This window comes from Choristoneura fumiferana, chromosome 7 (genome assembly GCF_025370935.1).
Source record: "Choristoneura fumiferana chromosome 7, NRCan_CFum_1, whole genome shotgun sequence".
Lineage (NCBI taxonomy): Eukaryota > Metazoa > Arthropoda > Insecta > Lepidoptera > Tortricidae > Choristoneura > Choristoneura fumiferana.
The window spans coordinates 6,714,817-6,731,419 of NC_133478.1; the positions used below are offsets into that span (position 1 = coordinate 6,714,817).

Sequence of the window (16,603 nt, forward strand, 5' to 3'; positions counted from 1 at the left end):
GTATCGGATTATCCTTGTTTGGAGACGTTTAGTTTTGATTTATGCCGGCTAACGGGATGGAATATTTTGAGCGGACGTCCGATTTACAAAAGCTTAATTTTGCATATAGGCCTCAAGACTTCTACTAACATGGTCGCTCGAATGCTATACGCTGAGAGATAAATTTAAATACAGGAAAAAAAACATGTTAAATCTTCATTCGTTTACATTCTACATGATTTCAACAAGATTCTAGCTTTTCGCTAAATTATTTTTCTCAATGTTTAATTTCCCAACTGTTTCATATCAAAATCAAAATCAAAATCAAAATATACTTTATTTGCTAGAATACAGTCAAGTGGATGTTGATGTGTATTACAATTTGTGTGCAGTGTATTCTGCCTGCTAATGGGCATGCAAATATTCAGTGTTAATTACAGTTAACTTTAATAAATATTATTAGGCTTATAATCTAAGTATTCTTTTATAGAGTAAAATGCATTTTGAGTCAAAAAATTGAATAAAAGTTTTTTAAACTCTTGCCTTTCGGATGCTCTTATAAATTCAGGTAACTTATTATACAATTTGGGTGCCATACCGAATGCACTTTTTGCACATAAGGCTGTTTTTGATCGTTTGTTTACGATCTTATGTCGCTGCCGTACACTATTAAAAACTGAGAATTGGTTAATATTTGACCTAACATACATAGCTGTTTCGAATATATATAAACAGGGAAAAGTTAATATTTTTAATTCAATGAAGTAAGGCTTGCATGATTGAGCTGGTTTAAGTCCGCAAACAGAACGAAGACACTTTTTTTGAGCCTTAAACACCAACTCCCGATCAGTCGAATTGCCCCAGAAGATGATACCATAACGTAATGTAGATGTTATATACGCATGATAGGCGATGAGTACTGCAGGCCGACTTACTTTTTTACTTAAATTATACAATGCAAATGAGAATCTATTTAATTTGCTACATATAGTGTCAACTTGATTTTTCCATAGCAATTTATTGTCCAAACTTAATCCTAAAAATTGTGTATTATTCGTTTCTTCAATTATATGATTGTTATATGTCACAGTTACATTAGCCATGCTATTTGTCCTTTGATAAAAATTCATTATTTTGGTTTTATCTAAATTTATACATAGATTGTTAAGATTTAGCCAATTGATTATTAATTCCAGTGCATTATTTATATTTTTTTGACATGTCTGTGAATTTTCTCCAGTCAGTACCACTGTGCTATCGTCGGCAAAAAGAACCATTGGGTGGTCAATTGCCTGTGGCAGATCGTTTATGAAAATGAGAAACAATAATGGGCCTAGTATGCTCCCCTGCGGTACTCCCTGACTAATTACTCCGAAATTGGATGAAAAAGTAACCTCAGATCTTGTTTTCAAACATATATGATTTAATTGTACCACTTGTTTTCTACCAACTAGATAAGACTCTAAAAGATTATAAATGTTGCCGCGTATTCCATACTTATACAGCTTCTTCATCAAAATATTATGGTCAACCAGGTCAAAAGCTTTAGTTAAATCCATGTAAAGGGCACATGCTGGTCTTTTTTTATCCATATTATCCATAACTACTTGTAGTAAGTCAAAAATAGCCATATTTATTGACCTATTCCTACGAAATCCCTTCTGTTCTTGCGCAAATAGATTATTGGACTCAAAATATTCAGTAATACGGTTACAGATCACCTTTTCAATAATCTTTGAAAAAATGGGAAGGAGAGCAATCGGCCTATAGTTATCTATATTTTCTTTGTCTCCTTTTTTAAAAAGTGGTCGCACAATTGTTACTTTCAACTTTTCAGGAAAATCACCCTGTAATATACACAAATTTGTAATATAGGTAATAGGTGATGCTATTATATGCGCTACTCTTTTTATTATTTTTGTGCATATTCCATCATAACCAGTGCTGTTGCTATTTTTAAGAGAATAAATTATATTGAGTATTTCATTTGGGCTTGTTGGTTGCATAAATAAAGAGCGAGATGAATCATATGTCAGTGTGCTATATAGATTATTATTGTAATTATTAGCATTACTTATTAATTTACCCTTTTCTATAAAATGATTATTAAATTTTTGTGCGATCAATTGAGGATTCGTTCGAGGATGACGATTCAAATGGATATTAAAGATTTTTTTTATGAAACTATACTTAAGTGAAACTGACGACTACAAAGTACAAACTTATTTTTCTTGCCCGTTTTTATTTCATAAATTCCATGCGCAGTCTATAAAAGGCTCCGCATGAAACTAATATTCTAATATGATGACTTGGCAAAACAAAAACACAAGCAAGCTATAGAATCTTTTCTATAATTTCCGTTGCACACATTTTATTAACAAATCAACATAATTAAACAAAAACCGAGCTATAGCGTGCTTGTAATTTTTTTAAAGAAAGAAGGAAATAATTTATAAAAAAAAACACTTTAAATGTGCACTAAACCTAACGGCAAAATTTTCCTTACACAATGCATCCCATGTTACATCACAATTTCACCCCTACTCGAAGCATATGACAAAATACTTATGTCGCCAGCCGTACCCAAGGCTCGGCGGCAAGCCTCGCCAAATTGAATTGTTTTGCCAATTCACTGAATGGATTACTTCCTCCGAATTATGTTACTCACGATAATGTACTGCGATTGATATATTAATTTGAAGTGTCATGGAGAGGCTAGTTATTTAAAGCTTATTAAAAGCAAGTAATGGAATATATAATAATGTCACAGTAAATAATGTGTGCATCCTGTTTATTATTAATGTCATAAAGAATGAGTCTTCGTCTTAGTGTAGTGATATTATTAAGTCACTATACTGTGCCTGAGGGTCAAATTAACTATCAAAGAAGAAGAGTCAGAAAAAAAATAGGATGTAGCTACAACCTTTAGTCGGAACCCTTTGAATATCTGCTGCGGAAAATACACCACCTGCTGTAAATTAGCTCTTACTTCTTTCTGTCAAAAAGGTTGCCTGGAAGAGCTCGCTCTTAAGCCATAAGGCCGCCTATTGCTTACCGGTTTCAGTATCACTTACTATTTGTGGTGTACAATAAAACAACAACAACAACAACAATACAATGTATTTTATTGTTTTGTATTGAATATTATACCCGTCCCAAATTTGAGTACAGGACTCCTCTCAAATTAAGAAGGCTTAGGCTGCATTTTCCACGCGGGTCCGGTGTAGATAGTTTTCTCACAGTGGTTTCCTTTCCCGAAAAGCTATGTTAAATTTTAAATGTAATTTTGCACAAATCTTAAAAAATCAGAAGTGCGAGCCCAGCCTCGAACCCACGGCCTTCTGCTTTAGAGTCTGCTGGGCAAAGAGTATTAGTACCAATATAGGTGACGTTTTAAGTGTGCCCCCACTGCTGCTGGGTCAAAACACTAGGTTACCATAACTTTTTTTTATGAATCCAACCTTCTGAACTTTTAAACGGCCCCCTGCGCACAGGCGGCGTGAAACTTTGCAGATATATTTTCGTTGATCTCTCACCCGTTACCAACTGTCAGATATCACTTTTTTCCTTTTTGGCTAGGTACTTTTAGTATTCAAAAGACACTTAAACGCGAATGAAAATAAGGAACTTATAAACTCATATATTATGGTCTAATAATCATCATCATTATCATCATCATCATCAGCCGGAAGACGTCTACTGCTGAACAAAGGCTTCACCCTTAGAACACCACAGCTTGCATCCACCGGCTTCCCGCAACTCTCACGTTGTCCCGATGTCTCTAACGGTGTGGTCTGATAAATTAACAATAATCCATAAAATTACCAACAAATTATAATCATAAGTAAAACTTAACTAACTATAAATACCTAACATATAAACTTAATATCAACTAAAATAAATCTAAATATGAGTTCCTTCCTAGTTGACTACGGAACCCCAAAGAGGCCCCCGTGGCATGGCGCCCAAAAGGCTGGCAGCATTCCCTCGTTGAATGGCGATGGCGATTCGTTGAGACAGATAGCTGCCAGCCCTTTGGTCTCCAGTAGTATCGACCAGGGCCCCTTTTGCACGTCTTTAATTAATTTGTGTGCGCCGGGACCCCAAGGACCCAGGATCTCGAAACTGACAGCAACGAAGTTGTATGCTGAAATTATTATTATTATTACTTATTATCCAACAAAACATTTTTATTTGAAATTGTATCATTGAACACTTTTTTGGCACCCTGACGGTGCCCTCTTATCCTTAAAAACAAATACGTGTAGTTGTTCGTGTATCCCGTAGTTGTCTCCCGGAAACTTTACAAGAAAGATTACATTAGTTTCTTACGAAACAAAAGCTTGTACTAGAGAAACTCACATTGATAGCGTGTCGCATACATTCCCGACTCCATTATAATACCGAATAGTGTGGTACTTAAACTATTGCCCAACTAAAATGAATTACGCCTCTTGTTCTCCAAAAACTACTTATCCAAGTGATTGCAATAGCCCTCGAATTTTCCAATAGTTGGGGAAGTTGTCAATACCGATTCAGCTGCAGAAAGTTGGCCGGAACATTTCAAATTTATGAGACTCATAAAATTTAAATTGAATGGCAAACGTGCAGCACTCCATAATGTTTTAGTACCAAGTGGACAATGGAACGTACTTAGGAAGTCTCTGAATTTTTATTTAGTTACTGTATTAGTACGGCAGAAATAAAATTCTAATTAAAAAAATCATCAGCCTCAGTACATTTACTTACTCAGTATGAACTTACCTACTTGTAAATTTTTCCAGTACGTTTATTTGACTATCGCTTATGCGTTTTTCTCCAGTCTTCAACTAGTGTAAGTGTGTTGCCAGTAAGGACAATATGGATCCGAGACGTGGTGTTTTCCTATAGGCCTTATGAATAGGCACAGAGTTGCTCAGCGACATATAGCGACCCTGTATAAACCCCGTGGCGCTGTCTAAACCCATGTTGTAACCTATTAATTAATTCCCATTGTAATAAAAAACAGATAGCTGCAGTGCAGAATTTTACGGTAGGACCCTAACTCCTAAACAACTGTGGAAACAAAATAGTTAACCAACCAAGTCTCACCAACAAAATAGTTAATGCCACTTATTTTCTTTTTCATTCTCCAGAAAACTTTGTAAAGTTACGTTCACATCGAATACTAAATTCAAATGAGCAAAGTACTTCATGTAGATCTTTATCTTTCCCGCCGTACCCACAGTGAGCTATTAATTCTTGTCACACATGATAACCGTTTTGTACACGTAATCACATGTGACCACTTAAAAGGGACCGTTTCATTAAGATACTATCTTATTATCGTCAGCGGAAGAGGAACAAGTGCTTTATGTTATGATTCAAGATATTATTATGACGGTTAAGGTGGCCGCTCCCAGTGACCTTCTGCGTATAAGCGGACAAATACATCGCTCTCTTTACGCGTTTGCGCCCTTTTTTTGCACACTTGGCCAAGAAAATGCGACCTAGGTTTTTTTATTTTAGATCGCGGGTGAGCACAGAAAATCTTTTAGTTCATTGATAGGGACCTTCACAAAGTAACGCCTGATTCAATAAATTATATGAAAATGTCATTTAGTTTAAAATGTAATCATCTATTTTGAAGACCAAAGCATTAATAGGTACACCTAAAAGATCATAATCATCATCATCATCCCAGCCTATATACGTCCCACAGCTGGGCACAGGCCTCCTCTCAGAACAAGAGGGCTTGGGCTATAGTTCCCACCTAAAATATAGTAGTAGGAAATAAAAAAATGGTTAAGTGCGAGTCGGACTTGTACATGAAGGGTTCCGTAAACAGTTCAGTAAAACCTGAGTATAGATTGGAGTATCAATCCTGAATGACATATTGAATAAAATACGTGAACATTTTGGCAAGGCCTTATTACTATACTTAGATTTGAATCTTACGAAGTAAATTAATAACCTATTTTTAAACACATTGATTCAGCTCCACAATTTCAGTTTAAACAGAGTAACTCTGTTCAGTGATTCTAAGGTAAAAGGATCTCATCAATCTCATCATCATCATCATTATCCCACTGCTGGCCGCAGGCCTCCAATCAAAATGAGAGGGTTGGGGCCGTAGTTCCCACACGGGCTCACTGCAGGTTAGGAAATTCACACATACCGTTGAATTGCTTCGCTTCGCGGGTTATGTGCAGGTTTCCACATGAAGTTTTCCTTCATTGCCTTCATCCTTCGTAAAATCCATCCATATCGTGACGTGAATGCAATGCGTGACGTCTCCCCCCCACTCCCAAACTATGACGCGCTTCGTCATCTTTATAATTTTTTTTGAGAAAAAGAAAAAACCTGTGTAATATTTTCTGATGATCTGAAGGACACAATGGAATTTATTTATTTACCCAGGTAACCAATTATAAGAATGAAAATAAAAAGCTTCCAACTATGACAACTTCAATTCCAGCTACGATGCTCTATCGACCGAAAGCGCGCCGTTGACAAGCACAAAACCTGGTTTTCAACACAAATACTAAGTCACGAACTACCAAGCACACCATATGTTTTAGTGTTGTGTGCCTCAAGTTTTCTCATTACAATATTAACCAGAATAAGCGGAAACCTTGTGCTAACATAAAACTTCGCAGCGCATCGTGTAATGCGGAATCTAGTTACGTAAGCAAAGTTCACTCGATTCGCTCAAGACGATTCCGTTTCCAGGAAACCTATTCCAACAAAACAAATAAACAAACACATAAGGAGAAAAAATCCACAAATACAATACAATACAATACAATTACTCTTTATTGTACACCAGAAATAGTAAGCGATACAGAAAACAGGTACACAGAGAAAATTACAAGGTAAGCAAGAGGCGGCCTTATCGCTTAAGAGCGATCTCTCCCATCCAGGCAACCTTTTAAACAAATAACGTTATTGTTCGCAATACTTACGCTTAACAACACATGGATTTGCTTATCTTTGACGCAGCAAGATCTTTAGATTAGATTTATTGTTATGAAATATCCTTAGGGGCGGGCCATGAGGCATTTGTGTCGAGAGTTGCCTGTAGCTCATTTTTGTACCGCATTTTCTCCCACTTTCAGGCCGCTTGTAGACGGACCGTTTATAAACGGATATCCTTGTATACATGTAATACTTTTACCGAATGGATGTCAACAAGTAGACGGCGGCTAATTAACAGAAAACGGGTGATAAGTCCAGTAGCGTCTACATACACCAATACACTGGCATGAATGACTGCCTTTCTTACGCCGGACCCTTGCCGGACCGGTGTCCGTTGCGCCGAGGGGAGGGGGCGATGCATCCGGTGAAATTACAAGTGACAAGTGTCCGGTGCATTGTAAGCCAAGGTCCGTTGTCCGGTGAAAGCAACGGACGTCTACAAGCGACCTCAGGTCAGGTATGAATAGTCAACCAAACAAGTGCTAACAACAAAATAATTTTTTTAACAAAAAAGTAAAACCGACTCCAAAAAAAAAAATAACAATAAATGGAACCGACTACAAAACCCTTGAAAATATTTTTCTAGGTACGTACTAGCTCGAAGTCGGTGCCTCAGCACGAGTCAGCAGGAGTGGGACAATAGTCGTCTACCTCTTTTACATACTATGGGTTTCAATCCCTCCTGCTGGGTCGTGCTGAGTCACCGACTTCGAGCTAGTACGTACCTAGAAAAATATTTTAAAGGGTTTTGTAGTCGGTTCCATTTTTTGTTATTTTTTTTTTTTTTGGAGTCGGTTTTACTTTTTTGTTAAAAATTTTCTTTATTTTTCACTTTTTAGTGATTTGTAGCCAAAGTACATCTTACAACGATTCCATTAAGCCCAAACACGACTTAGTTGCTTTGTTTTATAACAGAGTTCCGACCCTGGCTTCAGCATCAGATCAGTTCGAAAGAATCATTAACTTAAAGCTTCTTCTTAGTCGCTTATCTAGGTATATTAATCATGATCGTTTATAGACGAGCGAGCATTACTTAGCTTTGATGAGTTCCATTGGTCATCACGGTCTTCTTAATCAGGTCCAGGTTCCCAAATGATACTTTCTGCCTATACAATTTGAAGTTTGCCCTCGATTTCCCTAGGATCTCATCATCAGATCTTGACTTGGTGACAATGGGACCACCTCAGAAGAATACCCTTTCGAATAAAAAAATAATTTTGAAAATCGGTCCAAAATTGACTGAGTAATCGGTGAACATACATAAAAAAAAATACAAACATTGGAACATAGAACCTTACAAGAGTAAAGGAATTTCTTGCTCGGCTATACAGCAAAGGCCTCACCCATGAAGTGTTTTATTTGTTCTGTCTTTACAGACTCATACCAAAACAAAACAACCACACAGATATGATTTTTTTTCCGGATAGAATAACAAGTATGTTTAACAATTACCGCCACCCAAAGACGTCCATAACATGAGTAAAAATAGGTAACTAACGAGTCTTTTGTCGTTCATTGGTGAAAAGAGTACTTGAGGTTTTAAAAGACTCTTTTCTTTGTATCGGTCCGAAAATACTAACACTGCACGCTGATTTTAAAGTGCAAAAACGCACATTTTCTTTCATGGCCATTGTCTATGCCGTTTAATTTTCTTAGTGGAGAATGCCTATACTTGCCTTCTCCTATTATAGGTAGTTAGGTACTCCGTGTTTGGGGCTGTCACGGTTTTCGTGGAATCGATATTGTCAGGGGACGTTGTTTCGTTTCCAACTCAAGGAACAGGGTTAACGGGTCAAATTTCGCGGCAGAAATCTTTATTGGATTATTGAAATGCTTTACTTATTTCTTTTGCAAATGTTGGCGTTTAATTTTTAAAGAGAGCGGAGAAGCGTCTTATTTTTACAAGATGCGAAAAATATTCGTTACAAAACTGGGTGAAACAGATATTCTATCCTATCCCGTCCTATCCTACCTAGGTCGATAATATAAAGAGTACAAGATTTTTTTAACAAGATTTAATTTTTATTAAATTCTCAGAGCCGTCAATTCTTTTCAGAGTGGTTCCGCAGGGGGATTTGACGGCTTGACACCACAACACCTGAAAGATCTCCTTAGCCAGAGTTCTGGAAACTCTGGCGAGACGCTGCTTGCAAATCTGACGGCTCTATGTAATTGTATGTTGGCGGGAAAAAACAATAACTGAAATTTTATATGGTGCTAACTTATGTGCCCTTATTAAAAAGGACGGTGGGATCAGACTCATAGCGGTTGGTACAACCTACCGCCGCCTTGTTGCCAAAACCTGCTGCAACGCATCTTCCGAACTGCTGAGTAAGCATTTTCAGCCTACTCAGTTGGGTTTTGGTTCCAAAGGCGGATGCGAAGCAGCAGTTCACTCCCTTCGTTCTTTTATATTGCAACAACCAGGCGAAGTTGTGCTTAAGGTAGATGTTAAGAACGCATTCAATTCTGTCAAAAGAGATATACTTTTCAAAGAAGTTCAAAAGCACGCTCCGCTTATTTACAACTTCGTTTGGCAATGTTATAGTTCTCCATCCAAACTTCTTTACAAAAACCACACAATTTCTTCTGCTGTTGGTTGCCAACAGAGCGATCCTCTCGGGCCAGCTCTCTTTAGCCTTGCCATCCATCCTATCATTCAAAGCTTAAATTCCAAATTCAATGTTTGGTATTTAGATGATGGTACCTTAGGTGGTAATGTATGCGAAGTCTTTGATGACCTGCGGGTTTTAACCGAAAAATTTCGGGTATCGGCTTAGATTTAAATTCTTCAAAATGCTTCAAATTTCAGGCTATTGCCCCTAATATCAAGATTGTTAATAAACGTTCGCTAAATCTCCTTGGATCTCCAATTCTTGAGGAGTCTTTCCCCGAATTCATTGATGATAAAATACAAACATTTAATTCAAATTCTGATCGTCTATTTAAAATTAACCTTCACGTAGCTTACACAATCATCCGCTATTGTCTGCAACCATCTTTGGAAATATCCACATCTTTTAGAAAATCTAGATTCCATCATTAAAAATACTTTCATATCCATTTTCAATATTAACATTTTAGATAAATCATGGTCTCAGTCATCATTGCCCATTCGTCACGGAGGCTTGGGCATCCGTCAAATTTCTCACGTTTCCCTCCCTGCCTTTCTATCCTCGGTCCACTATACTCAAGATCTTGTCGCCAAGATACTCAAAACTCCTCTAGACAACCTAGTTGTACCTTACTTGAACGAAGCTAAAACAGCATGGAAGTCAGCTTGCCCGTCTGCTGATTTACCCATTTTTCCCAGTTCGCAGCGGCAATGGGATGAGCCGCTCTGTAGAATGGTGTGGGATAACCTTTACCATACGTCTACCAACCCTACAGAGCGCGCCTGCCTCCTTGCCGTTGCGAAATTGGAATCTGGTGCTTGGCTTCACGCCTTACCATCCACAAATACAGGCACTTTTCTTGACGACAACACATTCCGGCTCGCTGTGTGTCTCCGTTTGGGAGTGGCTTGTGTTGCCCCACATCGCTGCCATTGCGGTATGCAGGTCGACTGCCTCGGCCACCATGGACTCTCCTGCCGCAGCAGTACTGGACGCATCCCGCGGCATGCAGCCCTTAACGACGTCATCCGCCGGGCCTTGGTCAGTGCCGGAGCACCAGCCGTTTTGGAACCTTCGGGCTTGGTCCGCGACGACGGCAAGAGGCCCGACGGCATGACGCTCATGCCATGGAAAATGGGACGGCCGTTGGTTTGGGACACCACTTGCGTCGACACACTCGCGCCGTCCCACCTTCCATCTACAGCCAACAGGGCCGGTGCCGCTGCAGACTCTGCGGAATGCCTCAAACGGCGCAAATATGTAGGCATCAGTAGTGCCTACATTTTTGAGCCGTTTGGGGTAGAAACCATGGGTCCTTGGGGTTTGAGTGCTTTTAATATTTATAAATCATTGTCATCCAAATTGATTACGGCTTCGGGTGACCAGAGGGCTAGCTTTTTCTTAGCACAAAGATTAAGCATTGCCATACAGCGTGGTAATGCTGCCAGCCTTCTGGGCACCTTACCACCTGGCAGTGATTTTGGGCAACTTTTTTATTTATAATTTTAGTTTGTATGTAGTTTTAGTTACCTTTATTTTGTTTTATATTATACAGGCATTGTGAAGTTTTAATTTATAATAATAATAAATATGATTTTTATTTATGGTCTATAAAAGGGATGAAAGATAAATCTTTGAATTTCCACTAAATCGACCAATATTAATTACGAAGTGAAAAGTATTCATTCAAGATTTTTTAGCAGATCTCATTCAAATCTATAAATTGCTTGTTTTAATTATTTATTTCCGGAATGTTACTGAATATTTATGCAAATTCAGAAAAAATCATCATGGTTCCATTTACATATTGCATGAACAACACTCATCTTGCTTAGATTTAACAGTTGAGATTTTGATAAATAAGACACTCGCACATGCTTGATTGTCGGAAAATTTGATTAAAAATTAACCTAAGTGTATTTCCCAAAATTCAGCTATCTACATACGTGAAAGTGTATTAAACAAACACATGTTTACACGCACGCAAACTTTCGAATTTATTATATTACTTGAACTACTTTAGAATCCATCCACCAATACTCGTAAGTCGGGACAGCCATTACCATTTAAGTTTGAACTACATTAGCGAACAAACATCCAGCTAGCTTTCTAAGTTAACCAACAGCGTCAAACAAAGGTAGTTACAGGAGATGGGAGTGCATTTGGACTGAACGTAATTTGTTCCACGTTCCTTGGGGCACAGTTTAAACTCAGTTACTTATCTACAAACTGTGAGCGCCTTACTTTTACGATCTTAAATCATTATACTAATTTTAATTCAATAAATGGATTGTCAATTTTGGTTATAATCAAAATATGCTACAATTTTAAGGGGGTGATAGATATAAGCTTTTGTCTTGATGGTATCCAGTAATAGACAAATGAACGTCGGCATGTTTCATCGGAGACATCGTCGACACTAACAGTATTTGTTATGGATGTCCAATTGTCCATAGGTGCGGTGATTGCTTTCCATCAGATGACCCTATTGGTGTGATAAGGTGGCGTAAACTACTTACTTACTCGTGACGACGGTAAGTGCAATGTAGCTGATAAGCAAATCTTTGTAATGTAGAAGATACTTTTTATTCTTTCACACAAAATATACAGGTAGATTCTTATCAAATTTGACAAATAGGTGTAAAGCCAGTGAGACAGTAGAGTGAGCAGCACAGCAGGGTGAATTGCGTGAGCAAAGTCGACGTGTGGTTAGGAGATCACTCACTAGGTTTATACTGTGCTTCGGGACTCTCGTTAACTGAAATTCATAGAACTCTGTGACCTTTTTCTTTTTGTGTTTTTTTTCTGTGTCCTGTGTTATGTTATTTTTATTTGTTTTTATGTAAGTACAATAAAGAGTTTTACAATACAATACAATACAATACCTTTTTGCCGAAGCTATTGCGCTGAAGGCATTCTTGCGAGGGTTTCAAAGAAATTTTTAAATGATAACATAGATACTTTACAACAGCTCTAAGGGCTCTAAGCTCGCTCTAAGTATCCTGTTATGACATGACATTGGAGATATCTCTACTAACTGTAATGTGCCTGTTGCAGACGTGAAATGTTTTTATGTGTGACTGTCTCTAACACAGCTGCATATCTGAATGGAACTAATACATATATAGTGTATAATGTATTTGTATCTGGAAAAGTCGAATCTCAACCGGAATACGATGGCACCGAAGTGTCAATCAATTACATAATTATAATGAATTAATGAAAAAAGTTTATTCAACACACCCAAAAGTTAGAAAAATAGTTGAAATACAAAATATAATATTAAATGAGTGACATTTCATATCCATAGTCATGCATCATCATCTCATCTCAGTCAGCAGTAGGACGTCCACTGTTGGACATAGGCCTCCCCCACAGACCTCCAGTTGCTTCGGTTGGCACCGACCTACATCCACTGTGAACCCGCAGCTTTAACCAGGTCATCCGTCCATCTTGTTGGTGGATGTCCTACGCTGCGCTTGCCGATCCGCGGTCTCCACTCGAGAACTTTCCGGCCTCAACAGCCATCCGCTCTCCGTGCTATATGGCCCGCCCATTGCCACTTCAACGAGCTAATGCATACCCATAAAAAGTAAGCCCATTTTGCCCCACTTTCAGTTGTTGGCTAAAAGACAGCTGAAATATTGCTAGATTATGGCTTATTTAGTTATTAGCCAATTGCAGGCAAGACCTTAACGTCAAAAAACCTCACGATACTAACGCCATCTAGCGATATTTCGCCTGTCTTTTAGCCCTCATTGACTTATTTGGTACAGTCACCAGCACCAATATCTGACACAACAAGCGTGCATAAATATCTGATACGACTCTATTTCTAAGGCCGGAAGGACGTACATCAGATATTTTTGCACGCTCCGCTGTGGCAGATATTGTTGCTGGTGACTGTAAACATAATGTAAGTTGAATGACAGACAACGCAAGTACGGTCAAGAAAAAGTACAATGAACAAAAAAAGGTTACATTATAAAATATTTTTTAACAGAAACCTATTTAAAGAAAGAAAGAAGACATTTATTCACTAACAAAGAAGACACACATATACAGCAAAATTTACACAAAAAATACAGAAAAAACACATGAAAATAGTATCTAAGTACACAATTTGAAGTACTTAGTTAAAAAGCAGCAACGACAGTGACGACAAGTACGTTAGAGCTATTCAGAGAACAAATTCAGTCGCACCTATTGATGCCAGTCACGTCCTCCCATTACACAGGACGTTTACATTTTATTATTTCGTCGCAATTTGAACAAACGTACTCAATTTTTATTTTTAAGGGAACACGAAACAATCTCCGCGTTTACGTAATTCAATAATAAATTAATTTACATAATTTCCGCTTTCGGTTCGGGAATTTCACTGATTGTGTCATAAAATTTCATGTTTAAATTGAAGTCGGAACAATTTCGTGTTCCGATTTGGCAGATCTATTTTGAAAATGAATCGATTAAATAACTCAATACTGTATTGCTACTAAGATATATAATATTACTCAGAGCTTTAAGAATATTTAAAAATAAATACTACAATAAAGTACCTAACAATAATATCAATTTATTTTTCATCTCTACTGTTCGGAAAGTTTAATTTTTATAGGTAGATAGCCGGATGGAAATTGCGTTTTCATCTCTAGGGTGGAAAGCATTTTGGTTTTAATTTTTACGATTATCCACGGAGTCGAAAATAATTTAGTTACGTCATATTATTAAAATAAAAGCTTTTCGTATATCTGAGCTCAGCTATAAGAGGTTGAACGCCGAACATCCGTTTGAAATTTTAACTGATTATTCTTAATACACTTTTATAAAATGCGCGTGTAGTAGGTATTTTACTTTCCTCACTGTCGAAATGAAAAGTAGAATATCTAACTCGGGCGAAATGGGTCACTTTCAACCCTTGGTTATCAATCCACTATTCTACCCTACATAGTTAGATTTAGCTAACACTTCACAAATTTTTAACTTCAAAAAATAGTAGGAACATTAAAAAAAGTATGAAATAAAAAAAAGCAATAGTAAAATCAAAAAATCGACTGCTGTAAAAAAACTTGAAACTAAAACCTAAAAATAAATAAGAAATGTCTAGCTGTCTAGATCTTTGTTAAATAGGTAACTTAAAGTTCAATTAGGTACCTATTGGGATTTTTTGAGATTTTGCATGGATCTCGATTGCTGACGTTTAAGATAGGTACTTAAAAGAGTTTTCGACTACTACACTTGTTTTTCCTTTGTAGTTTTTTTTTAAAGCAGTCGAGGTTCTCGTTTATTCGTTCATTCTTAAGACATTTATAACAAGTCCTAAGCCTTCGAGGAAAGCGCCGACACCTGCCGACATCTTCCAAATGATCTCACACGATACATTATATGTGTTTTATTTAATGTACTATAATGTACGTTGTGTTTGTAAGATTTTGTTAAAATATAATTATATGTTCATTATTTGATAAGATAGTTCGAAACTTTTATGTCAATCAGTTATCTTTTATGATATTTTAGAATAAACATGTAATGAACTTGTTGTCATATAATAATTAAAAATTAAAAACCGCTGGTTCTCTAATTTTTCGCCGAAAGTTGTGTTGCCAATTATTAGTTCTCAACCAACTTTTCGCATGATTTATTTTCGCCAAATGATCACTTGCCAACTTATCAAAAGATTTTCTCAGTTTTACCAACTGTATGTTTGGTCTGTCTGTTATAAAGTCACTTTTCAAAATGCCAACTTTCGGTTAGTAGAATGTCTTGGTTGGCGTAATATTCATTTCGTTGTAAAATGTTTCCCAAATGTTTTATTAAATAAAGGTTTCGCTTAGTTACTATTTAATAAAATTAGCAATGCGGATCCTGGATCGTAGATGGCACTTTTGTTTGTGCAGTAGTAAAGACAAACGCACATATGATACAATGTTTGACCTATTGATAGAATACGGCAATCATCTCGATATCAATCTTGCATCAAAAGTGTGTGTTTTAATGTGCAATACTGAATCTTCGATAAAATTTGAAGACATGAAGCCATACAAATATCAATTCTCGTCTTGCCTCGCCTCGTGTCGCCTCGCCGGTGGAAAATTTCCTTACCGATCGTACGGCAATCTCTAGTCTTCGCCTATCGCAATAGGACGGGCAAGTGTGTATTGTATGTATGGATGTACGAGTATGTACTGAGCCGTATTTATTTATAACAAAAATGCTTGAATTAAACCATCTCACGAACTGCCATACGCCTAAATCCGGTCGGATTCGTTTACGTGGTTCGGATAATGACTGCTCCGATCGGTATAGATCAGAGCACAACCTTTGGGGGCTACTACGAAATTCGAAAATTGAAGTTCGTATCGTACCGTCCCTCTCACTCTTGTATTAAATAATATTAGCATCAGCGGGACGGCAAGATACGAAGTTCGAATTTTGCACTTCGTAGTATGAGTATGAGTCCTGGTATGGAGGTAATCCTACAGACTTAGCGGCCGCAAAACCAATATGCCTAGTAAAATGGTAGCTGTAACCCTCATTGTCTACAACATATTCTTGGTAAATAAAAACAGTTGCCGTATTTTTGAATCACGACTAAAACGTAGCTCGACTGCTGTTTTATTTGTACTTTGTAGGTATTTACATCTATGAATATCCAGTCTAATCAGAACCTTGGTTCTAAGAAAACTGTACGCAGTAAGGGGTCATTTTAGTTTTGTTATTGATATACACAGACAGGCATAAAAATTTAGATCTTCAGACTTCATATTGGTTGTGCTATATATAAAAGCTATCGACTCCAGGACTGCGGTATGAAATCTAAACTATTTTCCCAGGAATATCATGATGGTTCACTGCTGATCCTCAACTTCTATTAGAATGAAGCGACTTAGAAAATATGTGAGAGCTAGCTTCATACCACACTTCAAGTTTCTAGAACAATTGGAAGTATTTCCACGTGGGAAAGACAGTCCAAGGCTTCTCATTCTGAGAGGTCTCTATAAAGTCTATCTCCAGTGGAACGCCTATAAAGGCAGATATGATGATGATGATTT

General features: G+C 37.3%; 1 protein-coding gene and 1 pseudogene across 1 annotated transcript in view; one reads left to right on the forward strand and one right to left on the reverse strand.

The window, feature by feature from the left end:
• LOC141429578 (transmembrane protein 151B-like) overlaps positions 1-16,603 on the reverse strand; it is a 59,425-nt gene that overhangs the window by 20,967 nt on the left and 21,855 nt on the right. The window lies entirely within an intron of this gene.
• On the forward strand, positions 8,972-12,016 carry LOC141429854 (uncharacterized; annotated as a pseudogene).